Genomic DNA, 12147 nt, shown 5'->3' on the forward strand with positions numbered 1-12147 from the left:
TTTACCACGGTATGTTGATGCCGCTCCATGATAGCATGCCAAGTTTCATGAATTTTAGACGAGTTTTGGATTACTAGAATTTGAAAACCAAGCATCTCAATGTTTTGCCGGCAATCAACGGTGCCTAGTGTTTGAAATTGATTCTCATTTCTTGCATGGGACCTAAACATGCACCCAAGGACAAATATTTGATTTTCAACCAATTTTTATGCACAGGAGCATGTGCATGTAGTTCAAATTTGAATTATGCACATAAATGCATTGAAAACTCACTTGATGCATAAAAATTTCCAAACGAACCCCGAAAAATCACAAAAAAAAAAACACAGCACTCCTGTTGTTCTATGTTTACATGAGAAAAATTTTGAAAGCAATGAGAGGAAATTGATATCGTTTCATCCCCAAAGGTGGGGCGTTCCCTACAAAAACCATCATGCTTGTTGTGAGAAGCTCTTGTTTGTGATAAGCATCTACCCAAACCTGCCCCAAATGGGACAAAAACTTTACCACCGCATGTGGATGCCGCTCCATGATAGCATGCCAAGTTTCATGAATTTTAGACGAGTTTTGGATTCACTAGAATTTAAAAACCAGGCATATCAATGTTTTGTCGGCAATCAATGGTGCCTGGTGTTTGAAATTCATTCCCATTTCTTGCATGGGACCTAAACATGCACCCAGGGACAAATATTTGATTTTCCAACCAATTTATATGCACCGGAGCATGTGCATGTAGTTCAAATTAGAATTATGCACATAAATGCATTGAAAACTCACTTGATGCATAAAATGTCCAAACGAACCCCGAAAAATCACAAAAAATAACACAACACTCATGTTGTTCTATGTTGACATGAGAAATTTTTTGAAAGCAATAAGAGGCAATGGATATCGTTTCTTCCCCGAAGGTGGGGCGTTCCCTACCAGAACCATCATGCTTGTTGTGAGAAGCTCTGGTTTGTGAGAGGCGTAAATCCAAACAAGCCCCAAATGCGACAAAAATTTTACCACAGCATGTTGATGCCGCTCCATGATAGCATGCCAAGTTTCATGAATTTCAGACGAATTTTGGATTTACTAGAATTTACAAACCAGGCATCTCAATGTTTCCGGTCGAGTGTCGGTGGCAGGGTGTTTGACATTAATTCCCATTTCTTGCATGGGACCTAGGCATGCACCCAAGGACAAAAGATTTGATTTTTCAACCAATTTATATGCACCGGAGCATGTGCATGTAGTTCATATTTGAATTATGCACATAAATGCATTGAAAACTCACTTAATGCATAAAAATGTTCAAATGAACCCCGAAAAATCACCAAAAAAATTAACACAACACACATGTTGTTCTATATATAGATGAGAAATTTTTTGAAAGAAATAAGAGGCCATGGATATCGTTTCACACCCAAAGTTGGGGAGTTCCCTATCAAAACCATCATGCTTGTTGTGAGGAGCTCTGGTTTGTTAGAAGCATATACCCAAACCTGCCCCAAATGGGAGAAAAATTTACCATTGCATGTTGATGCCGCTCCATGATAGCATGCCAAGTTTCATGAATTTCAGATGAGTTTTGGATTTACTAGAATTTAAGAACCAGGCATCTCAATGTTTTGCCGGGAATCAACAGAGCCCTGGTGTTTGAAATAGATTCCCATTTCCTGCATGGGAGCTAAGCATGCACCCAAGGACAAAGATTTGATTTTTTAACCAATTTATATGCACCGGGGCACGTGCATGTAGTTCAAATTTGAATTATGCACATAAATGCATTGAAAACTCACTTAATGCATAAAAATGTCCAAACGAACCCCGAAAAAAACAAAAAAAACACAACACGCCTGTTGTTCTATGTTGAAATGAGAAAAAAATTGAAAGCAAAAAGAGGCAATGGATATCGTTTCACACTTAAAGTTGGGGCGTTCCCTACCGAAACCATCATGCTTGTTGTGAGAAGCTCTGGTTTGTGATAAGAATCTACCCAAACCTGCCCCAAATGGGACAAAACAATTACCACCGCATGTTAATGCTGCTCCATGATAGCATGCGATGTTTCATGAATTTCAGACAAGTTTTGGATTTACTAGAATTTAAAAACCAGGCATATCAATGTTTTGTCGGCAATCAACGGTGCCTGGTGTTTGAAATTCATTCCCATTTCTTGCATGGGACCTAAACAGGCACCCGAGGACAAATATTTGATTTTCCAACCAATTTATATGCACCGGAGCATGTGCATGCAGTTCAAATTTGAATTATGCACATAAATGCATTGAAAACTCACTTAATGCATAAAAAGGTCCAAACGAACCCCAAAAAATCACAAAAAATAACACAACACTCCTGTTGTTCTATGTTGACACGAGAAATTTTTTGAAAGCAATAAGAGGCAATGGACATCGTTTCTTCCCCAAAGGTGGGATGTTCCCTACCAGAACCATCATGCTTGTTGTGAGAAGCTCTGGTTTGTGAGAAGCTTATACCCAAACCAGCCCCAAATGCGGCAAAAAAATTTACCACGGCATGTTGATGCCGCTCCATGATAGCATGCCAAGTTTCATGAATTTCAGACGAGTTTTCGCTTTACTAGAATTCATAAACCAGGCATCTCAATGTTTTGCCAGGAATCAACGGTGCCCTGGTGTTTGAAATACATTCCCATTTCCTACATGGGAGCTAAGCATGCACCCAAGGACAATGATTTGATTTTTCAACCAATTTATATGCATCGGAGCACGTGCATGTAGTTCAAATTTTTGAATTATGCACATAAATGCATTGAAAACTCACTTAATGCACAAAAATGTCCAAACGAACCCCGAAAAATCACAAAAAATAACACAACACTCTTGTTTTTCTATGTTGACACGAGAAAATTTTGAAAGCAATAAGAGGCAATGGATGTCGTTTCATCCCCAAAGGTGGGGCATTCCCTGCCGAAACCATCATGCTTGTTGTGAGAAGCCCTGGTTTGTGATGACCATATACCCAAACCTGCCCCAAACGGGAGAAAAAGTTACCACGGCATGGTGATGCCGCTCTATGATAGCATGCCAAGGTTCATGAATTTTAGATGAGTTTTGGATTTACTAGAATTTAAAAAACAGGCATCTCAATGTTTTACCGGCAATCAACGGTGCCTCGTGTTTGAAATTAATTCTCATTTCTTGCATGGGACCTAAGCATGCACCATAGGATAAAGATTTGAGTTTTTCAACCAATTTATATGTAACGAAGCATGTGCATGTAGTTCAAATTTGAATTATGCACGTAAAAGCATTGAAAACTCAATTAATGCATAAAAATGTCCAAAAGAACCCCAAAAAATCACAAAAAATAACACAACACTCATGTTGTTCTATGTTGACACGAGAAAATTTTTGAAAGCAATAAGAGGCAATGGATATCGTTTCGCCCCAAAGTTGGGTAGTTCCCTATCGAAACAATCATGCTTTTTGTGAGGAGCTCTGGTTTGTGAGAAGCATACCGCCAAACCTGCCCCAAATGGGAGAAAAATTTTACCACTGCATGTTGATTCCGCTCCATGATAGCATGCCAAGTTTCATGAATTTCAGACGAGATTTGGATTTAATGGAATTTAAAAACCGGGCATCTCAATGTTTTGCCGGCAATCAACGGTGCCTTGGTGTTTGAAATTCATTCCCATTTCTTGCATGGGACCTAAGCATGCACCCAAGGACAAAGATTTGATTTTTCAACCAATTTATATGCACCGTAGCATGTGCATGTAGTTCAAATTTGAATTATGCACATACATGCATTTAAAACTCACTTAATGCATAATAATGTCAAAAAACGAACCCCGAAAAATCACAAAAAATAACACAACACTCCTGTTGTTCTATGTTGACACGAGAAATTTTTTGAAAGAAATAAGAGGCAATGGATATCGTTTCGACCCCAAAGGTGGGGTGTTCCCTACCGAAACCATCATGCTTGTTGTGAGAAGCATATACCCAAACCTGCCCCAAATGGGACAAAAAAATTACCACCGCATGTTGATGTCGCTCCATCATAGCATGCCAAGTTTCATGAATTTCAGACGAGTTTTGAATTTACTAGAATTTAAAAAACACGCATCTCAATGTTTTGCCAGCAATCAACGGTGTCTCGTGTATGAAATTAATTCCCGTTTCTTGCATGGGACCTAAGCATGCACCCAAGGACAAAGATTTGATTTTTCATCCAATTTATATGCACCAAAGCATGTGCATGTAGTTCAAATTTGAATTATGCACATAAATGCATTGAAAACTCACGTAATGCAAAAAGTGTCCAAACAAACCCCGAAAAATCACAAAAAATAACACAACACTCCTATTGTTCTATATTGACACGAGAAATTTTTTTAAAGCAATAAGAGGCAATGGATATTGTTTTGCCCGAAAAGTTGGGGCGTTCCCTATCGAAACCATCATGCTTGTTGTGAAGAGCTCTGGTTTGTGAGAAGCATATACACAAACTTGCCCCAAATGGGAGAAAAAATTTACCACTGCATGTGGATGCCGCTCCAAGATAGCATGCCAAATTTCATGAATTTCAGACGAGTTTTGGATTTACTAGAATTTAAAAACAGGCATCTCAATGTTTTGCCGGCAATCAACGGTGCCCTAGTGTTTGCAATTCATTCCCGTTTCTTGCATGGGACCTAAGCATGCACCCAAGGAAAAATATTTGATTTTTCATCCAATTTATATGCACCGGAGCATGTGCATGTAGTTCAAATTTGAATTATGCACATAAATGCATTGAAAACTCACTTAATGCATAAAGATGTCCTAACGAACCCTGAAAAATCAGAAAAAATAACACAAGACTCCTATTGTTCTATGTTGACACGTGAAAAAAATTGAAAGCAATAAGAGGAATGGATATCGTTTTGCCCCCAAAGTTGGGGCGTTCCCTACCGAAACCATCATGCTTGCTGTGAGAAGCTCTGGTTTGTGAGAAGCATATACCCAAACCTACCCCAAATGGGACAAAAAATTTACCACCGCATGTTGATGCAGCTCCATGATAGCATGCCAACTTTCATGAATTTAAGACGAGTTTTGGATTTACTAGAATTTAAAAACTAGGCATCTGAATGTTTTATCAGGAATCAACGGTGCCCTGGTGTTTGAAATTCATTCCCATTTCTTGCATGGGACCTAAGCATGCACCCAAGGATAGAGATTTGATTTTTCAACCAATTTATATGTACCGGAGCATGTGCATGTAGATCAAATTTGAATTATGCACATAAATGCTTTTAAAACTCACTTAATGCATTAAAATGACCAAACAAACCCCAAAAAATCACAAAAAAAACACAACACTCCAGGTGTTCTATGTTGACACGAGAATGTTTTGAAAGCAATAATAGGCAATGAATATCATTTCGCCACAAAAGTTGGGGCATTCCCTATCGAAACCATCATGCTTGTTGTGAGGAGCTCTGGTTTGTGAGAAGCATATACCCAAAACTGCCCCAAATGGGAGTAAAATTTACCAGGGCATGTGGATGCCGCTCCATTATAGCATGCCAAGTTCAATGAATTTCAGACGAGTTTTGGATTTACTAGAATTGATAAACTAGGCATCTCAATGTTTTGACGGCAATCAACGGTGCCCTGGTGTTTGAAAGTCATTCCCATTTCTTGCATGGGACCTAAGCATGCACCCAAGGACAAAGATTTGATTTCTTAACCGATTTATATGCACCGGAGCATGTGCATGATGTTCAAATTTGAATTATGCACATAAATGCATTGAAAACTCACTTAATGCATAAAAATGTCCGAACGAACTCCAAAAAATCACAAAAAATTGACACAACACTCCTGTTGTTCTATGTTGACACGAGAAAAAATTTGAAAGCAATAACAGGCAATGGATATCATTTCGCCCCCGAAGATGGGGCGTTCCCTACCAAAACCATCATGCTTGCTGTGAGGAGCTCTGGTTTGTGAGAAGCATATACCCAAACCTACCCCAAATGGGAGAAAAAATTTACAACGGCATGTGGATGCCGCTCCATGATAGCATGCAGGCTTTAATGATTTCAGACGAGTTTTGGATTTACTAGAATTGAAAAACCAGGCATATCAATGTTTTGCCGGAAATCAACGGTGCCCTGGTGTTTGAAATTATTCCCATTTCGTGCATGGGGCCGAAGCATGCACCCAAGGAGAAAGATTTGATTTTTCGACCAATTTATATGCACCGGAGCATGTGCATGTAGTTCAAATTTGAATTGTGCACACAAATGCATTGAAAACTCACTTAATGCATAAAAATGTCCAAACGAACCCTGAAAAATCACAAAAAATAACACAACACTCCTGTTGCTCTAGGTTGACACGAGAAAATATTTGAAAGCAATAAGACGCAATGGATCTCATTTCGGCCCCAAAGGTGGGGCGCTCCCTTCCGAAACCACCATGCTTGTTGTGAGAAAGCTCTGGCTTGTGAGAAGCATATACCCAAACCTACCCCAAATGGGACAAAAAATTTACCACGGCGTGTTGATGCCGCTCCATGATAGCATGCCAAGTTTCATAAATTTCAGACAAGTTTTAGATTTACTAGAATTTAAAAACAGGCATCTCAATGTTTTGCCGGCAATCAACGGTGCCTTGTGTTTGAAATTCATTCCCGTTTCTTGCATGGGACCTAAGCATGCACCCAAGGACAAAGATTAGATTTTTCAACCAATTTATATGCAATGGAGCATGTGCATGTAGTTCAAATTTGAATTATGCACATAAATGCATTGAAAACTCACCTAATGCATAAAAATATCCAAACAAACCCCGAAAATCACAAAAAAATTAACACAACACTCCTGTTGTTCTATGTTGACATGTGAAAAAATTTGAAAGCAACAAGAGGCAATGGATATCGTTTCACACTTAAAGTTGGGGCGTTCCCTACCGAAACCATCATGCTTGTTGTGAGAAGCTCTGGTTTGTGATAAGCATCTACCAAACCTGCCCCAAATGGGACAAAAAATTTACCACGACATGATGATGCGGCTCCATTATAGCATGCCAAGTTACATGAATTTCAAACGAGTGTCGGATTTACTAGATTTTATAAACTAGGCATCTCAATGTTTGTGGCAGGGTGTTTGACATTAATTCCCATTTCTTGCATGGGACCTAAGCATGCACCCAAGGACAAAAGATTTGATTTTTCAACCAATTTATATGCACCGGAGCATGTGCATGTAGTTCCAATTTGCATTATGCACATAAATGCATTGAAAACTCACTTAATGCATAAAAATGTCCAAACAAACCCTGAAAAATCACAAAAAAATAACACAACACTTTTGTTGTTCTATTTTGACATGAGAAAAAATTTGAAAGCAACAAGAGGCAATGGATATCATTTCGCCCCTAAAGTTGGGGCGTTCCCTACCGAAACCATCATGCCTGTTGTGAGAAGCTCCGCTTTGTGATAAGCATCTACCCAAACCTGCCCCAAATAGGACAAAAAAATTTACCACGGTATGTTGATGCCGCTCCATGATAGCATGCCAAGTTTCATGAATTTTAGACGAGTTTTGGATTACAAAAATTTAAAAACCAAGCATCTCAATGTTTTGCCGGCAATCAACGGTGCCTAGTGTTTGAAATTGATTCTCATTTCTTGCATGGGACCTAAACATGCACCCAAGGACAAATATTTGATTTTCAACCAATTTATATGCACAGGAGCATGTGCATGTAGTTCAAATTTGAATTATGCACATAAATGCATTGAAAACTCACTTAATGCATAAAAATTTCCAAACGAACCCCGAAAAATCACAAAAAATAACACAACACTCCTGTTGTTCTATGTTTACATGAGAAAAATTTTGAAAGCAATGAGAGGAAATTGATATCGTTTCATCCCCAAAGGTGGGGCGTTCCCTACAGAAACCATCGTGCTTGTTGTGAGAAGCTCTTGTTTGTGATAAGCATCTACCCAAACATGCCCCAAATGGGACAAAAAAATTACCACCGCATGTTGATGCCGCTCCATGATAGCATGCGATGTTTCATGAATTTCAGACAAGTTTTGGATTTACTAGAATTTAAAAACCAGGCATATCAATGTTTTGTCGGCAATCAACGGTGCCTGGTGTTTGAAATTCATTCCCATTTCTTGCATGGGACCTAAACAGGCACCTGAGGACAAATATTTGATTTTCCAACCAATTTATATGCACCGGAGCATGTGCATGTAGTTCAAATTTGAATTATGCACATAAATGCATTGAAAACTCACTTAATGCATAAAAAGGTCCAAACGAACCCCAAAAAATCACAAAAAATAACACAACACTCCTGTTGTTCTATGTTGACATGAGAAATTTTTTGAAAGCAATAAGAGGTAATGGATATCGTTTCTTCCCCAAAGGTGGGATGTTCCCTACCAGAACCATCATGCTTGTTGTGAGAAGCTCTGGTTTGTGAGAAGCTTATACCCAAACCAGCCCCAAATGCGGCAAAAAATTTACCACGGCATGTTGATGCCGCTCCATGATAGCATGCCAAGTTTCATGAATTTCAGACGAGTTTTCGATTTACTAGAATTTATAAATCAGGCATCTCAATGTTTTGCGAGGAATCAACGGTGCCCTGGTGTTTGAAATACATTCCCATTTCCTACATGGGAGCTAAGCATGCACCCAAGGATAATGATTTGATTTTTCAACCAATTTATATGCATCGGAGCACGTGCATGTAGTTCAAAATTTTGAATTATGCACATAAATGCATTGAAAACTCACTTAATGCATAAAAATGTCCAAACGAACCCCGAAAAATCACAAAAAATAACACAACACTCTTGTTGTTCTATGTTGACACGAGAAAAATTTGAAAGCAATAAGAGGCAATGGATGTCGTTTCATCCCCAAAGGTGGGGCATTCCCTGCCGAAACCATCATGCTTGTTGCGAGAAGCCCTGGTTTGTGATGACCATATACCAAAACCTGCCCCAAATGGGAGAAAAAAGTTACCACGGCATGGTGATGCCGCTCTATGATAGCATGCCAAGTTTCATGAATTTTAGATGAGTTTTGGATTTACTAGAATTTAAAAAACAGGCATCTCAATGTTTTGCCGGCAATCAACGGTGCCTCGTGTTTGAAATTAATTCTCATTTCTTGCATGGGACCTAAGCATGCACCATACAATAAAGATTTGATTTTTCAACCAATTTATATGCAACGAAGCATGTGCATGTAGTTCAAATTTGAATTATGCACGTAAAAGCATTGAAAACTCAATTAATGCATAAAAATGTCCAAAAGAACCCCAAAAAATCACAAAAAATAACACAACACTCATGTTGTTCTATGTTGACACGAGAAATTTTTTGAAAGCAATAAGAGGCAATGGATATCGTTTCGCCCCAAAGTTGGGTAGTTCCCTATCGAAACAATCATGCTTTTTGTGAGGAGCTCTGGTTTGTGAGAAGCATATCGCCAAACCTGCCCCAAATGGGAGAAAAAATTTACCACTGCATGTTGATTCCGCTCCATGATAGCATGCCAAGTTTCATGAATTTCAGACGAGTTTTGGATTTAATGGAATTTAAAAACCGGGCATCTCAATGTTTTGCCGGCAATCAACGGTGCCTTGGTGTTTTAAATTCATTCCCATTTCTTGCATGGGACCTAAGCATGCACCCAAGGACAAAGATTTGATTTTTCAACCAATTTATATGCACCGTAGCATGTGCATGTACTTCAAATTTGAATTATGCACATACATGCACTTAGAACTCACTTAATGCATAATAATGTCAAAAAACGAACCCCGAAAAATCACAAAAAATAACACAACACTCCTGTTGTTCTATGTTGACACGAGAAATTTTTTGAAATAAATAAGAGGCAATGGATATCGTTTCGACCCCAAAGGTGGGGTGTTCCCTACCGAAACTATCATGCTTGTTGTGAGAAGCATATACCCAAACCTGCCCTAAATGGGACAAAAAAATTACCACCGCATGTTGATGTCGCTCCATCATAGCATGCCAAGTTTCATGAATTTCACACGAGTTTTGGATTTACTAGAATTTAAAAAACACGCATCTCAATGTTTTGCCAGCAATCAACGGTGTCTCATGTATGAAATTAATTCCCGTTTCTTGCATGGGACCTAAGCATGCACCCAAGGACAAAGATTTGATTTTTCATCCAATTTATATGCACCAAAGCATGTGCATGTAGTTCAAATTTGAATTATGCACATAAATGCATTGAAAACTCACTTAATGCAAAAAGTGTCCAAACAAACCCCGAAATATCACAAAAAATAACACAACACTCCTATTGTTCTATATTGACACGAGCAATTTTTTTAAAGCAATAAGAGGCAATGGATATTGCTTTGCCCGAAAAGTTGGGGCGTTCCCTATCGAAACCATCATGCTTGTTGTAAAGAGCTCTGGTTTGTGAGAAGCATATACACAAACTTGCCCCAAATGGGAGAAAAAATTTACCACTGCATGTGGATGCCGCTCCAAGATAGCATGCCAAATTTCATGAATTTCAGACGAGTTTTGGATTTACTAGAATTTAAAAACAGGCATCTCAATGTTTTGCGGTGCCCTAGTGTTTGAAATTCATTCCCGTTTCTTGCATGGGACCTAAGCATGCACCCAAGGAAAAATATTTGATTTTTCATCCAATTTATATGCACCGGAGCATGTGCATGTAGTTCAAATTTGAATTATGCACATAAATGCATTGAAAACTCACTTAATGCATAAAAATGTCCTAACGAACCCTGAAAACTCAGAAAAAATAACACAAGACTCCTATTGTTCTATGTTGACATGAGAAAAAAATTGAAAGCAATAAGAGGAATGGATATCGTTTTGCCCCCAAAGTTGGGGCGTTCCCTACCGAAACCATCATGCTTGCTGTGAGAAGCTCTGGTTTGTGAGAAGCATATACCCAAACCTACCCCAAATGGGACAAAAAATTTACCACCGCATGTTGATGCCGCTCCATGATAGCATGCCAACTTTCATGAATTTAAGACGAGTTTTGGATTTACTAGAATTTAAAAACTAGGCATCTCAATGTTTTATCGGGAATCAACGGTGCCCTGGTGTTTGAAATTCATTCCCATTTCTTGCATGGGACCTAAGCATGCACCCAAGGATAGAGATTTGATTTTTCAACCAATTTATATGTACCGGAGCATGTGCATGTAGATCAAATTTGAATTATGCACATAAATGCTTTTAAAACTCACTTAATGCATAAAAATGTCCAAACGAACCCCAAAAAATCACAAAAAAAACACAACACTCCAGGTGTTCTATGTTGACACGAGAAAGTTTTGAAAGCAATAATAGGCAATGGATATCATTTCGCCACAAAAGTTGGGGCATTCCCTATCGAAACCATCATGCTTGTTGTGAGGAGCTCTGGTTTGTGAGAAGCATATACCCAAAACTGCCCCAAATGGGAGAAAAATTTACCAGGGCATGTGGATGCCGCTCCATTATAGCATGCCAAGTTCAATGAATTTCAGACGAGTTTTGGATTTACTAGAATTGATAAACTAGGCATCTCAATGTTTTGACGGCAATCAACGGTGCCCTGGTGTTTGAAATTCATTCCCATTTCTTGCATGGGACCTAAGCATGCACCCAAGGACAAAGATTTGATTTTTTAACCGATTTATATGCACCGGAGCATGTGCATGATGTTCAAATTTGAATTATGCACATAAATTCATTGAAAACTCACTTAATGCATAAAAATGTCCGAACGAACTCCAAAAAATCACAAAAAATTGACACAACACTCCTGTTGTTCTATGTTGACACGAGAAAAAAATTGAAAGCAATAACAGGCAATGGATATCATTTCGCCCCCGAAGATGGGGCGTTCCCTACCAAAACCATCATGCTTGCTGTGAGGAGCTCTAGTTTGTGAGAAGCATATACCCAAACCTACCCCAAATGGGAGAAAAAATTTACAACGGCATGTGGATGCCGCTCCATGATAGCATGCCAACTTTAATGATTTCAGACGAGTTTTGGATTTACTAGAATTGAAAAACCAGGCATATCAATGTTTTGCCGGCAATCAACGGTGCCCTGGTGTTTGAAATTATTCCCATTTCG

This window comes from Triticum dicoccoides, chromosome 4A (assembly GCF_002162155.2).
Source record: "Triticum dicoccoides isolate Atlit2015 ecotype Zavitan chromosome 4A, WEW_v2.0, whole genome shotgun sequence".
NCBI lineage: Eukaryota > Viridiplantae > Streptophyta > Magnoliopsida > Poales > Poaceae > Triticum > Triticum dicoccoides.